The 12,483-nt window shown below is 42.6% G+C and overlaps 1 protein-coding gene and 1 pseudogene across 1 annotated transcript in view; one reads left to right on the top strand and one right to left on the bottom strand.

The window, feature by feature from the left end:
- The window catches only part of CLDN10 (claudin 10), a 163,532-nt gene that overhangs the window by 59,187 nt on the left and 91,862 nt on the right, over nt 1-12,483 (top strand). The window lies entirely within an intron of this gene.
- On the bottom strand, nt 11,008-11,427 carry LOC103787351 (RNA-binding protein 4 pseudogene; annotated as a pseudogene).

Here is a 12,483-nt window from a genome sequence, read left to right on the forward strand (position 1 = left end):
GTGATTTTTGCACATTGATTTTATATCCTGAGACTTTGCTGAAGTTGCTTATCAGTTTCAAGAGTTTTTGGACTGAGGCGATGGGGTCTTCTAGGTATACTATCATGTCATCTGCAAATAGAGACAATTTGGCTTCCACCTTTCCTATTCAAATACCCTTTATTTTTTTTCTTGCCTGATTTCTCTGGCTAGAACTTCCAGTACTATATTGAATAGGAGTGGTGAAAGAGGGCATCCTTGTCTAGTGCCGGATTTCAAAGGGAATGCTTCCAGTTTTTGCCCATTCAGTATGATATTGGCTGTTGGTTTGTCGTAAATAGCTTTATTACTTTGAGATATGTTCCGTCAATAGTGAGTTTACTGAGGGTTTTTAGCATAAAGGGCTGTTGAATTTTGTCAAATGCCTTCTCTGCGTCAATTGAGATAATCATGTGGTTTTTGGTTTTGGTTCTGTTTATGTGGTGAATTACATTTATAGACTTGCGTATGTTGAACCAGCCTTGCATCCCTGGGATGAATCCTACTTGATCATGATGGATAAGTTTTTTGATGTGCTGTCGCAATCGGCTTGCCAGTATTTTATTGAAGATTTTTGTGTCTATGTTCATCATGGATATTGGCCTGAAGTTTTCTTTTCTTGTTGAGTCTCTGCCAGGTTTTGGTATCAGGATGATGTTGGTCTCATAAAATGATTTGGGAAGGATTCCCTCTTTTTGGATTATTTGGAATAGTTTCAGAAGGAATGGTACCAGCTCCTCTTTGTGTGTCTGGTAGAATTCAGCTGTGAACCCATCTGGACCTGGGCTTCTTTTGTGTGGTAGGCTCTTAATTGTGGCCTCAACTTCAGATCTTGTTATTGGTCTATTCATAGTTTCAGCTTCCTCCTGGTTTAGGCTTGGGAGGACACAGGTGTTCAGGAATTTATCCATTTCTTCCAGGTTTACTAGTTTATGTGCATAGAGTTGTTTGTAATATTCTCTGATGATGGTTTGAATTTCTGTGGAATCTGTGGTGATTTCCCCTTTATCGTTGTTTATTGCATCTATTTGGTTATTCTCTCTTTCCTTTTTTATCAGTCTGGCTAGTGGTCTGTCTATTTTGTTGATCTTTTCAAATAACCAGCTCTTGGATTTATTGATATTTTTGAAGGGTTTGTCGTGTCTCTCTCTCTCCTTCAGTTCTGCTCTGATCTTAGTTATTTCTTGTCTTCTGCTAGGTTTTGAGTTTTTTTTTTTTATCTTGCTCCTCTAGCTCTTTCAATTTTGATGATAGGGTGTCAATTTTGGATCTCTCCACTCTTCTCATATGGGCACTTATTGCTGTATATTTTCCTCTGGAGACTGCTTTAAATGTGTCCCAGAGATTCTGGTATGTTGTGTCTTCATTCTCGTTGGTTTCAAAGAAGTTCTTTATTTCTGCCTTCATTTCATTGTTTATCCAGTCAACATTCAAGAGCCAGTTGTTCAGTTTCCATGAAGCTGCGCAGTTCTGAGTCCATTTCTGAATTCTGAGTTCTAACTTGATTGCACTATGGTCTGAGAGACTGTTTGTTATGATTTCAGTTGTTTTGCATTTGCTGAGGAGTGCTTTACTTCCAATTATGTGGTCAATTTTAGAGTAGGTGGGATGTGGTGCTGAGAAGAATGTATATTCTGTGGATTTGGGATGGAGAGTTCTGTAGATGTCTATCAGGTTTGCTTGTTCCAGGTCTGAGTTCAAGCCCTGGATATCCTTGTTAATTTCTGTCTGGTTGATCTGTCTAATATTGACAGTGGAGTGTTAAAGTCTCCTACTATTATTGTGTGGGAGTCTAAGTCTCTTTGTAAGTTGTTAAGAACTTGCCTTATGTATCTGGGTTCTCCTGTATTGGGCCCATATATATTTAGGATCGTTAGCTCTTCTTGTTGTATCGATCCTTTGACCATTATGTAATGACCTTCTTTGTCTCTTTTGATCTTTGTTGCTTTAAAGCCTATTTTATCAGAGACGAGAATTGCAACTCCTGCTTTTTTTTTTTTGCTCTCCATTTGCTTGGTAAATCTTCTTCCATCCCTTTATTTTGAGTCTTTGTGTATCCTTGCATGTGAGATGGGTTTCCTGGATCCAGCACACCAATGGGTTTGGAATTTTATCCAATTTGCCAGTCTGTGTCTTTTGATTGGGGCATTTTGCCCATTAGTTGATGCAGATTCTTCATTTTGTTGATGCTTTTTACCATTTGGTATGTTTTTGGAGTGCCTGGTACTGGTTGTTCCTTTCTATGTGTAGTGCCTTTTTCAGGAGCTCTTGTAAAGCAGGCCTGATGGTGGTAAAATCTCTGAGCATTTGCTTGTTTGCAGAGGATTTTATTTTTCCTTCACTTATGAAGCTTAGTTTGGCTGGATATGAAATTCTGGGTTGAAAGTTCTTTTCTTTAAGGATGTTGAATATCAGCCCCCACCCTCTTCTGCCTTGTAGCGTTTCTGCTGAGAGATCTGCTGTGAGTCTGATGGGCTTCCCTTTGTGGGTAACCCAACCTTTCTCTCTGGCTGTCCTTAGCATTTTCTCCTTCATTTCAACCCTGGTGAATCTGACAATTATGTGCCTTGTGGTTGCTCTTCTTGGGGAATATCTTTTTGGTGTTCTCTGTATTTCCTGGACTTAAATATTGGCCTGACTTCCTAGGTTGGGGAAGTTTTCCTGTATAATATCCTGAAGAGTATTTTCCAGCTTGGATTCATTCTCTCCATCACATTCAGGTACACCTATCAAACGTAGATTAGGTCTTTTCACATAGTCCCATATTTCTTGAAGACTTTGTTCATTCCTTGTTACCCTTTTTTCTCTAATCTTGCCTTCTTGTTTTATTTCATTGAGTTGATCTTCAACCTCTGATATCCTTTCTTCTGCTTTGTCAATTTGGCTGTTGAAACTTGTGTATGCTTCATGAAATTCTTGTGTTGTGTTTTTAAGCTCCATCAATTCACTTATATTCCTCTATAAATTGTTTATTCTCATTAGTATTTTGTCAAATCTTTTTGCAAGGTTCTTAGTTTCTTTGCATTGGGTTAGAACATGTTCTTTTAGCTCAGCAAAGTTTCTAATTACTCACCTTCTGAAGCCTGATTCTATCAATTCATCACACTCATTCTCCATCCAGCCTTGGTCCCTTGCTGGTGAGGAGTTGTGATCCCTTGTCATCTTTGTAGTTGTTGACTTTCAGATTGGGTCTCTGAGTGGATGTCCAGTTTGTTGATGATGAAATTATTTCTTTCTGTTTCTTAGTTTTCCTTCTAACATCAGGCCCCTCTGCTGTAGGACTGCTGAGGTCCACTTCAGGCCCTGCTTGCCTGGAGATCACCTGCAGCAGCTGCAGAATAGTAAGGGTTGCTGCCAGTTTCTTCTGCTATCTTTGTCCCAGAAGGATACCTGCCAGATGTCAGTCTGAGCTCTCCTTTATGAGGTGACTCTTTGGATATTTGGGGGTCAGGGAACTGCTTGAGGAGACAGTCTGTCCTTTATAGGAACTCAAGTGCTGAGCTGTGAGCTCCGTTGTTCATTCAGAGCTGCTGGGTAGGTACATTTAAGTCTGCTGCAGTGGAACTGATAAACCCCCCCCTTTTTTTTTTCCCAGGTGCTCTGTCCCCGGGAGTTAGGGCTTCATTTATAAGTTTCTTTTGTGCTGCTGCCTTTTTTCAGGGCTCCACTGCCCAGCGAGGAGGAGCCTAGTAACTGTCTGCCTGCAGAGGCTTTGCTGAGCTGCTGTGGGCTCCGCCCAGCTACCATGTGAACTTCCCTGCAGTCCTGTTTATATGGGTATAGTTAGAACTGCCTTGGCAATGGTGGCCCACCTATGTTAAGGTGGACTCTCTCTGTAATGGTAGGCTGCCTTGGCAATGGCGGGCTGCCTCAGCAATGGCAGACTACCTCTGTAGTGATGGACTGCCTTGGTATTGGCAGATGCCCCTCCCCCACAGAGCTGGACTGTCCCCGGTTCAGATTTGCTTGCTGTGAAACTCTCAATCCTAAGCATTTCAGATTGCTGTTTTTTTGTGGGTGTGGGACCAGCTAAGCCTGATCACCTGGCTCCCTGCCTCAGACCCCCTTTTATTTTTTTTTCAGTTGAACGGGTGACTCTGTTTTCCAGGTGTTCCAGTTGCCTGTTGAAAAGGCACTGGGATCTGTTTGTGATTTCCTGTGCAGTGACCCACTGTGCCAGCTGAAACCACCATGCTGAGATTTGTGGTGCTTTTTTGTCTGGGAATCTCCTGGCCTGGCTCCCTGTTTCAGTCCCCTTTTTTATCAGTTGAATGGGTGACTCTGTCTCCCAGGAGCTCCAATTGCCAGCTAAAACAGTGCCTAGACTCGTTTATTTTGTACAGAGAACTGCCCCAGCTGCCAAAACAGCCGGGCTGGCGACCTGTGGGGCTCCTCTGCCTGGGAATCTTCTGGTCTGTGGGCAATAAAAATCCATCTGTAAATGCAGCATCCACTCACCCTCCATGCTTTCACTGGGAGCTGCAATCCTGAGCTGCTCCTAATCAGCCATCTTGGATCACCTGTTGGTAATTTTTAAATTATCATTTCAATCTCACTGCTTATTATTGGTTCATTCAGGCTATCTAATTCTTCCTGATTTAAGCTAGGAGGGTTGTATTTTTCTATGAATTTATCCATCTCTTCTAGATTTTCTAGTTTATGTGAGTAAAGGTATTTGTAGTAACCTTGAATGGTCTTTTGTATTTCAGTAGTGTTGGTTGTAGTATCTCCTGTTTTGTTTCCTAGTAAGGTTATTTGAATTTTCTGCCTTCTTTTCTTGGTTAATCTTGCTAATGGTCTATCAATTTCATTTACCTTTTCAAAGAACCACCTTTTTGTTTCATTTATCTATGTATTTTTTGTTGTTGTTGCAATTTCATTTAGTCTGCTCTGATCTTGATTACTTCCTTTCTTCTGCTGGGTTTGGGTTTGGTTTGTTCTTGTTTCTCTAGCTCCTTGAGGTGTGACCTTAGATTGTTTGTGCTCTTTCAGACTTTTTGATGTAGATGTTTAGGGCTATGGACTTTTCTCTTAGCACTACCTTAGCTATATTCCAGAGGTTTTGATAGGTTGTGTCATTATTGTCATTCAGTTCAAAGAAATGTTTAATTTCTATCTTGATTTCATTTTTGACCCAGGAGCAGATTATTTAATTTGCATGATTTCAAAGGTTCCTTTTAGAGTTGGTTTCTAGTTTTATTGCATTGTGGCTGAGAGTGCTTGATATAATTTCAGTTTTCTTAAATTTGTTGAATCTCATTTTGTGGCCTATCACCTGGTCTATCATGGAGAAAGTTCCATGTGCTGTTGAAGAGAATGTGTATTCTGTGGTTGTTGGATGAAATGTTCTGTGTATATACCTGTTATGTCAATTTGTTTCAAGGTATAATTTAAATATATTGTTTCTTTGTTGATTTTCTATTTTGATGACCTGTCTAGTGCTGTTAGTGGAATATTGAAGTCCCCCACGATTATTGTGTTGCTATCTACCTCATTGCTTAGGTCTGTTAGTAATTGCTTTATAAATTTGGGAGTATTAGGTGCATATATGTTTAGGATTGTGATCATTTCCTGTCAGACAAGGCCTTTTACCATTTTATACTGTCCCTTTTTGTCTCTCTTAACTGCTGTTGCTTTAAAGTTTGTTTTGTCTGATATAAGAATAGCTACCCCTGCTCACTTTTTGTGTCCATTTCGTGAAATGCCTTTACTGTACTTTAAGTTTATGTGAGTTCTTATGTGTTAGGTGAGTCTTCTGAAGGCAGCAGAGAGCTGGTGAGTTCTCATCCACTCTGCGGTTCTGTCTCTTGTAAGTTTTAGGGCATTTATATTCAATGTTAGTATTGAAATGTAAGGGACTGTTGCATTCATCATGCTCTTTGTTGCCTGTGTACTTTGTTTTTTGGTTTTTGTTTTTTTTCTTTTTAACTTGTATTTTTGTTTTGCAGGTTCTGTGTGATTTATGCTTTAAAGAGGTTATGTATTGATGCATTTCCAGGATTTATTTCAAGATTTAGAGCTCCTTTTAGCAGTTCTTGTAGTGGTGGCTTGGTAATGGTGAATTCTCTCAGCATTTATTTGTCTGAAAATGACTGTATCTTTCCTCCATATATCATGCTTAGTTTCACTGGATACAAAATTCTTGGCTGATAATTATTTTGTTTGAGGAGGCTGAAGATTGGACCCCAATCCCTTCTAGCTTATAGCGTTTCTGCTGAAAAATCTGCTGCTAATCTGGTAGGTTTTCCTTTATAAATTACCTGGTGCTTCTGTCTCACAGCTCTTAAGATTCTTTCCTTCATCTTAACTTTGAATAAACTGATGACAACGTGCCTAGGTGAAGATCTTTTTGTGATGAATTTCTCAGGTGTTCTTTGTGTTTCTTGCATTTCCATGTCTAGGTCTCTAGTAAGGCTGAGGAAGGTTTCCTCAATTATTCCCCCAAATATATTTTTCAAGCTTGTAGAATTGTCTTCTTCCTCAGGAACACCAATTATTCTTAGGTTTGGTCATTTAACATAATCTCAGACTCCTTGGAGGCTTTGTTCATGTTTTCTCAATATTTTTTCTTTGTCTTTGTTGGATTGAGTTAATTAGAAGACCTTATCTTTGAGCTCTGAATTTCTTTCTTCCACTTGTTCAATTCTATTGCTGAGATTTTCCAGAGAATTTCACATTTCTAAAAGTGTGTCCAAAATTTCCTGATTTTTTATTATGTTTTTCTTCAAGCTATCTATTTCCTTGAATATTTCTCCCTTCACTTCTTGTATCGTTTTTTGGATATTTTTGCACTGGGCTTTGCCTTCCTCTGGTCTCTCCCTGATTAGCTTAGTAACCTCCTGAATTCTTTTTCAGGTAAATCAAGGATTTCTTCTTGGTTTGGATCCATTGCTGGTGAACTAGTGTGATTTTTGGAGAGTGTCAAACAGCCTTGTTTTATCATATTACCAGGGTTGTTTTTCTGGTTCCTTCTTATTTGGGTAGGCTCTGTCAGAGGGAAGGTCTAGTGCTGAAGGCTGTTGTTCAGATTCTTTTGTTCCATGGTGTGTTCCCTTGATGTAGTACTCTCCGCCTTTTCCTATGGATGTGGCTTCCTGTGAGCCAAACTGCAATTATTGCTGTCTCTCTTCTGGGTCTAGCTACCCAGTGAGTCTACCCAGTTCCGAGCTTTTCTGCACAGTCTCGTGATATGAACTGTCTATGGGTATCTCAGCCACGGATACCAGCACCTGTTCCAGTGGAAGTGGTGGAGGGTGCAATGGACTCCATGAGGGTCCTTAACTTTGGTTGTTTAATTCTCTATTTTTGTGCTGGTTTACCTCCTGCCAGGAGGTGGTGCTTTCCAGAAAGCATCAGCTGTGATAATGTGGAGAAGGGCGTGTGGTAGGTGGGGCCCTAGAACTCCCAAGATTAAATGCCCTTTGTCTTCCACTACCAGGGTGGGTAGGGAAGGACCATCAGGTGGGGGTGGGGTGAGGTGTGTCTGAGCTCAGACTCTCCTTGGGCGGGTCTTGTTTCAGCTGCTGTTGGGGACAGGGGTAGGATTCCCAGGTCACTGGAGTTGTGTACCTAGGAGGATTATGGCTGCCTATGCTGAGTCATGCAGATTGTCAGGAAAGTTGGGGAAAGCCTGCAGTCACAGGCTTCACCCAGCTCCGACATAGACAAAAGAGCCAGTCTCACTACCACCATGCCTCCCACAAAAACCTCAAGTCTGTTTCCAGGTGGAGGGTGAGATGGGCTTGAAAACTTGCACAAGGCTTTTCACCTTCCAGTTTCAAAAGAAAAGAGCATCAGTTCCTCCCCCTGCACGTGAAATCTGCATGCCAGATTCCTGCCCTTCCCCAGGTTCTGGCCAGGAGGCTTCTTGCCCCTTTCAAATTGTTGCAAAGTTCAGCTAGAGAATTCCTTCTCCCTATGGAGTTTTACCCTCTGCTCCTCTGGCCACCCTCCTGATGGATCTCTGTGGTGCCAGGCAGGAATGGGCTGTTTGGGGACCCAGCGAGTTCACAGGGCCACTCTGTTGCTTCCTCTACCATTGTATTTTGCTCAGCTTGGCTCATTAACTTGACTGAGCTCCAGGTAAAGTCGGAAACTTCTTCCACTAGGAAGAGGAGGGTCTCCCTTTTCTGCTTCCACAGTTGGGCCACTCACAGTATTTGGGGTGTCTCCTGGGTCCTGCAGGAGCAGTCTGCTTCCTTCAGAGGGTCTGTGGGTTTTCTCAGGATTGCAGGTTTGTTCTTGCAGTTGATCTGGACGGTTACTTCTCTGGCTGAAGGTAAGGGTTGGTGGACCCTGAAGCTCTGCATTTCTACCTCCACCACCCCTGCCTCTACCCCCAAGCTGGTGACCTCAGGTACCCTCTCCACCCCACCCACCCAGATGAATGCCCCTTCCTACCTCCAGGCCGTACTTTTTTTTATTGTTCACCCACCAGGCCCTAATTTTTTATTGTGGTAAAAGATACATGCTATAAATTTACATCTTAATCATGTTTAAGTGCACTGTTCAGTGGTATTAAAGACATCCACCTTGTTGTGTAATCATCACCACCATTATCTCCAGAAAAGAGTTCTTACAAAACTAAAACTCTGGACCCATTAGACGATAACTCCCCATTTCCCCTCCCCTAGTATCTCCTAATCATCATTCTACTTTTTGTCTCTGTGAATTTGACTACTCTAGATACCTTGTATATTTGCCCATCCCCACTTTTTTTTCTGAGACAGAGCCTCACTCTGTTGTCCAGGCTGGAGTACGGTGGCATGATCTTGGCTCCACGGCGATCTCCACCTCCCGGGTTCAAGTGATTCTCCTGTCTCAGCCTCCTGAGTAGTTGGAATTACAGGCATGTGCCACCACACCCAGCTAATTTTTTATATTTTTAGCAGAGACAGGGTTTTGCCATGTTGGCCAGGCTCAAACTCCTGGCCTCAAGTGATCAGCCTGCCTCGGCTTCCCACAGTGCTGGGATTGCAGGTGTGAGCCACCATGCCTGGCCATATTTGTCCTGTTGCGTCTGGCTTATTTCACTTAGCATGTTTTCAAGGTTAATCCACATTGTGCATGTATGAAAATTGCTAGCATTGTTTTAAAGCAAGTTACACATATCATTTACACTCATTCAGAAATATCTTACTATGTATCTCTAAAAGATAAAGACATTTTAACATAAGCACAATATCAGTGTCACAGCTAAAAATAAACAGTAATTCCTTACTACCACCAAATACCCTTCCAGTGTTCAAATTTCAAATTGCCTCATAAAAGATTGATTCTCTGCTATTCTTGAGTACGCAATCCCTGTTTAATTTGCCCTGACGACCCTCTTCTCTCCAGGGTAGCTGTCCTGCACACAAAAGATGCTGTCGTACCACATTTCACCAATAGATGGCACGAATAATCATGACATTTGCTAAATCCAATTGGCATTTACACAAGAGGAAACATCATTTGTAGAAAGTTGGCAATTATAGGTAAATATACAAACACAGAAATTGAAAATAGCCTGTTTGCTCACATAAAACCTCATTACATTCTAGTTCTAAGGGATAATTATTGATATCAGACAAACTTTCTATTTATTTCAAAGAGAACATGGAAAGCTTATTTCTTGATATTGAGATTTATCTCTACAATGTGAACATTTTTGTTGTTAAATAATTGAGGCTGCTTATGTTAATTTATTCTCCTGCTTAACAAAAGAAAAAGTAAATAGAATCTACTCGTACAATTGATTTACATGTTAAATGCCCGTTACAAATGTATGGTCTGAATTGTATCAAGTGTACTTATCTCTGAATAAAACAATTGCTTTCCCAAACGTCCTGTTCTGAAGAACAGAGAATCTTAGGATGGTAGATATGGATAGGGTCTTTTTTTTTTTCTAGTGGAAATACCATTTATTTCACCAGGAAAAAAAAAAAGTGATCCAAGTCTAGGTCTAGCCTTTGGACCAAAAAGAGACCCAGGGTCAGTGAGACTCTCACCAAGGTCATTCCCAAATCCAACAGCCACAGGAGGCAGGAGGCAGGGAGGAGACAGCACAGCCCCCACCACAGTTTCCGCACACAATGAAGCCTGCTGGGAGAACAGAACAGGAATGGGAAGCTACAGAAGTATTGAAGGAGAGAAGGACAGGAAAATGGGCAAGAGAGGAGAGGGGAAGAGGGGAGGGGGGAGGAGAGGAGGAGAAGGTCTGAACTTAGCAAAGTAAATTAAGGCCCATGGTTCCTGAGGGAACTGCACAGAGCCAAGAACGTCCCAGAGATGGGGTACCTCGAAGGGTGATTCTCATGCACAACTGCAGCACGGAGTTTCAGCCCACACACATCTCACCTCAAGCTTTAAAAGGCTGAGTACCCCGCCCGACAGGCACACTGCTCCGCTCCTACCGGGCCACCTCGTACAGAGAATTCCTCTTGGCTGCCAAGCTTGGGCCAACTCACTTTCATGCCCCTAAGGGTAGCCCTCTCCAGCAGTGGGGACTGGGTCTGCAGGGGGCTCCGGTCCCGCCCCTAATAGGAAGTGGAAGCTGCAGTCACAGCAGTAGCTGTGGCCGCAGATCCTGAGGTCTGCACCAGGTGTCTATCACAGGTATGGAGAGAGGCGGAGGTGCGGTGACTGGCCATGGCTGTGTTCTAGACTTACAGCAGCTGGGACAGGGTCTGCTCTGAGTCATTATCCACGGAGGCAGCTGCAGCCACCACAGCCTCATGGGACCGGGCAGCACGGCAGCGCTTGTAGTGGGCATCCAGCGCTCTGTACATGTTGTTGTAATACAGTGAATCCCCATGGCTCATGGTGTAAGGGGTACACATTGCTCCAGATTGCTCCTTATATTGTTCGGTCAAGTCTGCCACGCGGCCTGAATGATCTATCCAACACTGTTTGGAACGATGCCCTTCTTTCCCGCACCGTTAGCAGCCACTCTGGTCTCCCATCCCGGGCGCAGTCCTAAGCCCGCTGGTGGACAAACTTAAGGTGCATTCATTTGCCTTGAAACCCTGTGTTATCAAGGCCCCTGATGGCCTCCACTGCCTCCTCTGCCCGCTCCAGGTATACGAAGGCATAATCTTTCATGATATCAGATTGGATGACCGGCCCATGTTCCTCAAACTTGGCTGGAAGCTCCTTATTGATGCAGGTGGGACTGATGTTGCCCACATGCAACTTTGTTGAGGTTTTGCTCTTACTTGCTGGCTTCCACGTTGATGTTCACCCCATGAAGACTGTAATGGTGAGGGCTGCATACGCATCTTCTGCTGCAGTTTTGTCTTCTGTGAGCAGCACAACGCCGTAATTCTTAATGATGTTACAAACCAGTACCTTCCCATACTGCTCGAAAAGAGAGCGAATCTCCTGCTCTGTGGCCTCCTGGGGCAGGTTTCTGATGAACAGCTTCACCATCCTGGCAAGAGCCCACACAGAAATCAGAAGGGCCTCCTTGTGGCACCAAGGCTTCTGACAAAATGCTAAAAATCACGGGTAGGGTCTTTAAGACCATCTAATCCGGCCTCATCATCTGACCGATGAACAAACATGAAACCTCATCATAAGATCACACAATTTGATGGCTTTTTGTGTAATTTTCTATCTTTCTGCCAGCAATCTCCCCTTCTCCCCTCCACCCCTACCATAACAAAATAACTGCTTGGCAAAATTAATATTTCATTTTAGGAATGCAAAACCGAAACTGTGTAATGAATCCTCCCTTTCTTGTCTTCTCAATATATTTATTTATAATTTAATTTTTTTTTTGAGATAGTCTCTCTCTGTTGCCCATGCTGGAGTGCAGTGGCATAATCTCAGCTCACCACAACCTCCACCTCCAGGGTTTAAGCAATTCTCCTGCCTCAAACTCCTGAGTAGCTGAGACTATAGGTGCATGCCACCCCCTCTGGCTAAGTTTTGTATTTTTTGTAGTGACAGGGTTTCATCACGTTGGCCAGGCTGGTCTCAAACTCCTGACCTCAAGTGATCCATTAGTCTTGGCCTCCCAAAGTGCTGGGATTACAGGCATGAGATTACAGGCATGGGATTACACCATTCATGGCCCCTATGAATATATTTAGCAAATATTTATTGGGTATTACCAGGGCTAGACAAGATCTTCTTGTTCCCTTGGTCAACGGAGCCTTTTATCTGAGTTCATGTCTTGTAATTTCCTGGATAAAAATGAAGATAACTTTAGGAAATCAGCCTGTAAGGAATTTCTAATGGGCAGTAAATATGACACTTTCCAGCCCAGATGACACAATAATTCTGTGAGTCATTTTTTATCCTATCCTCCTATGTTCAAATTAACACTTAATACTGGAATGTCCTTTCTGTTCTTAAAACCAACTCCTTCAACCAGGACAGGCCCTAAACTCTGCTTTTGCAAGTAAGTTCTCACCAGATTTATCCCAAGGACAACAACTTCCTTTTGTCTTCCTCAGATGTTCCAGAATGTCTGGGCTCTTT

The sequence above is a fragment of the Callithrix jacchus genome, chromosome 1, assembly GCF_049354715.1.
Source record: "Callithrix jacchus isolate 240 chromosome 1, calJac240_pri, whole genome shotgun sequence".
Classification (NCBI taxonomy): domain Eukaryota; kingdom Metazoa; phylum Chordata; class Mammalia; order Primates; family Cebidae; genus Callithrix; species Callithrix jacchus.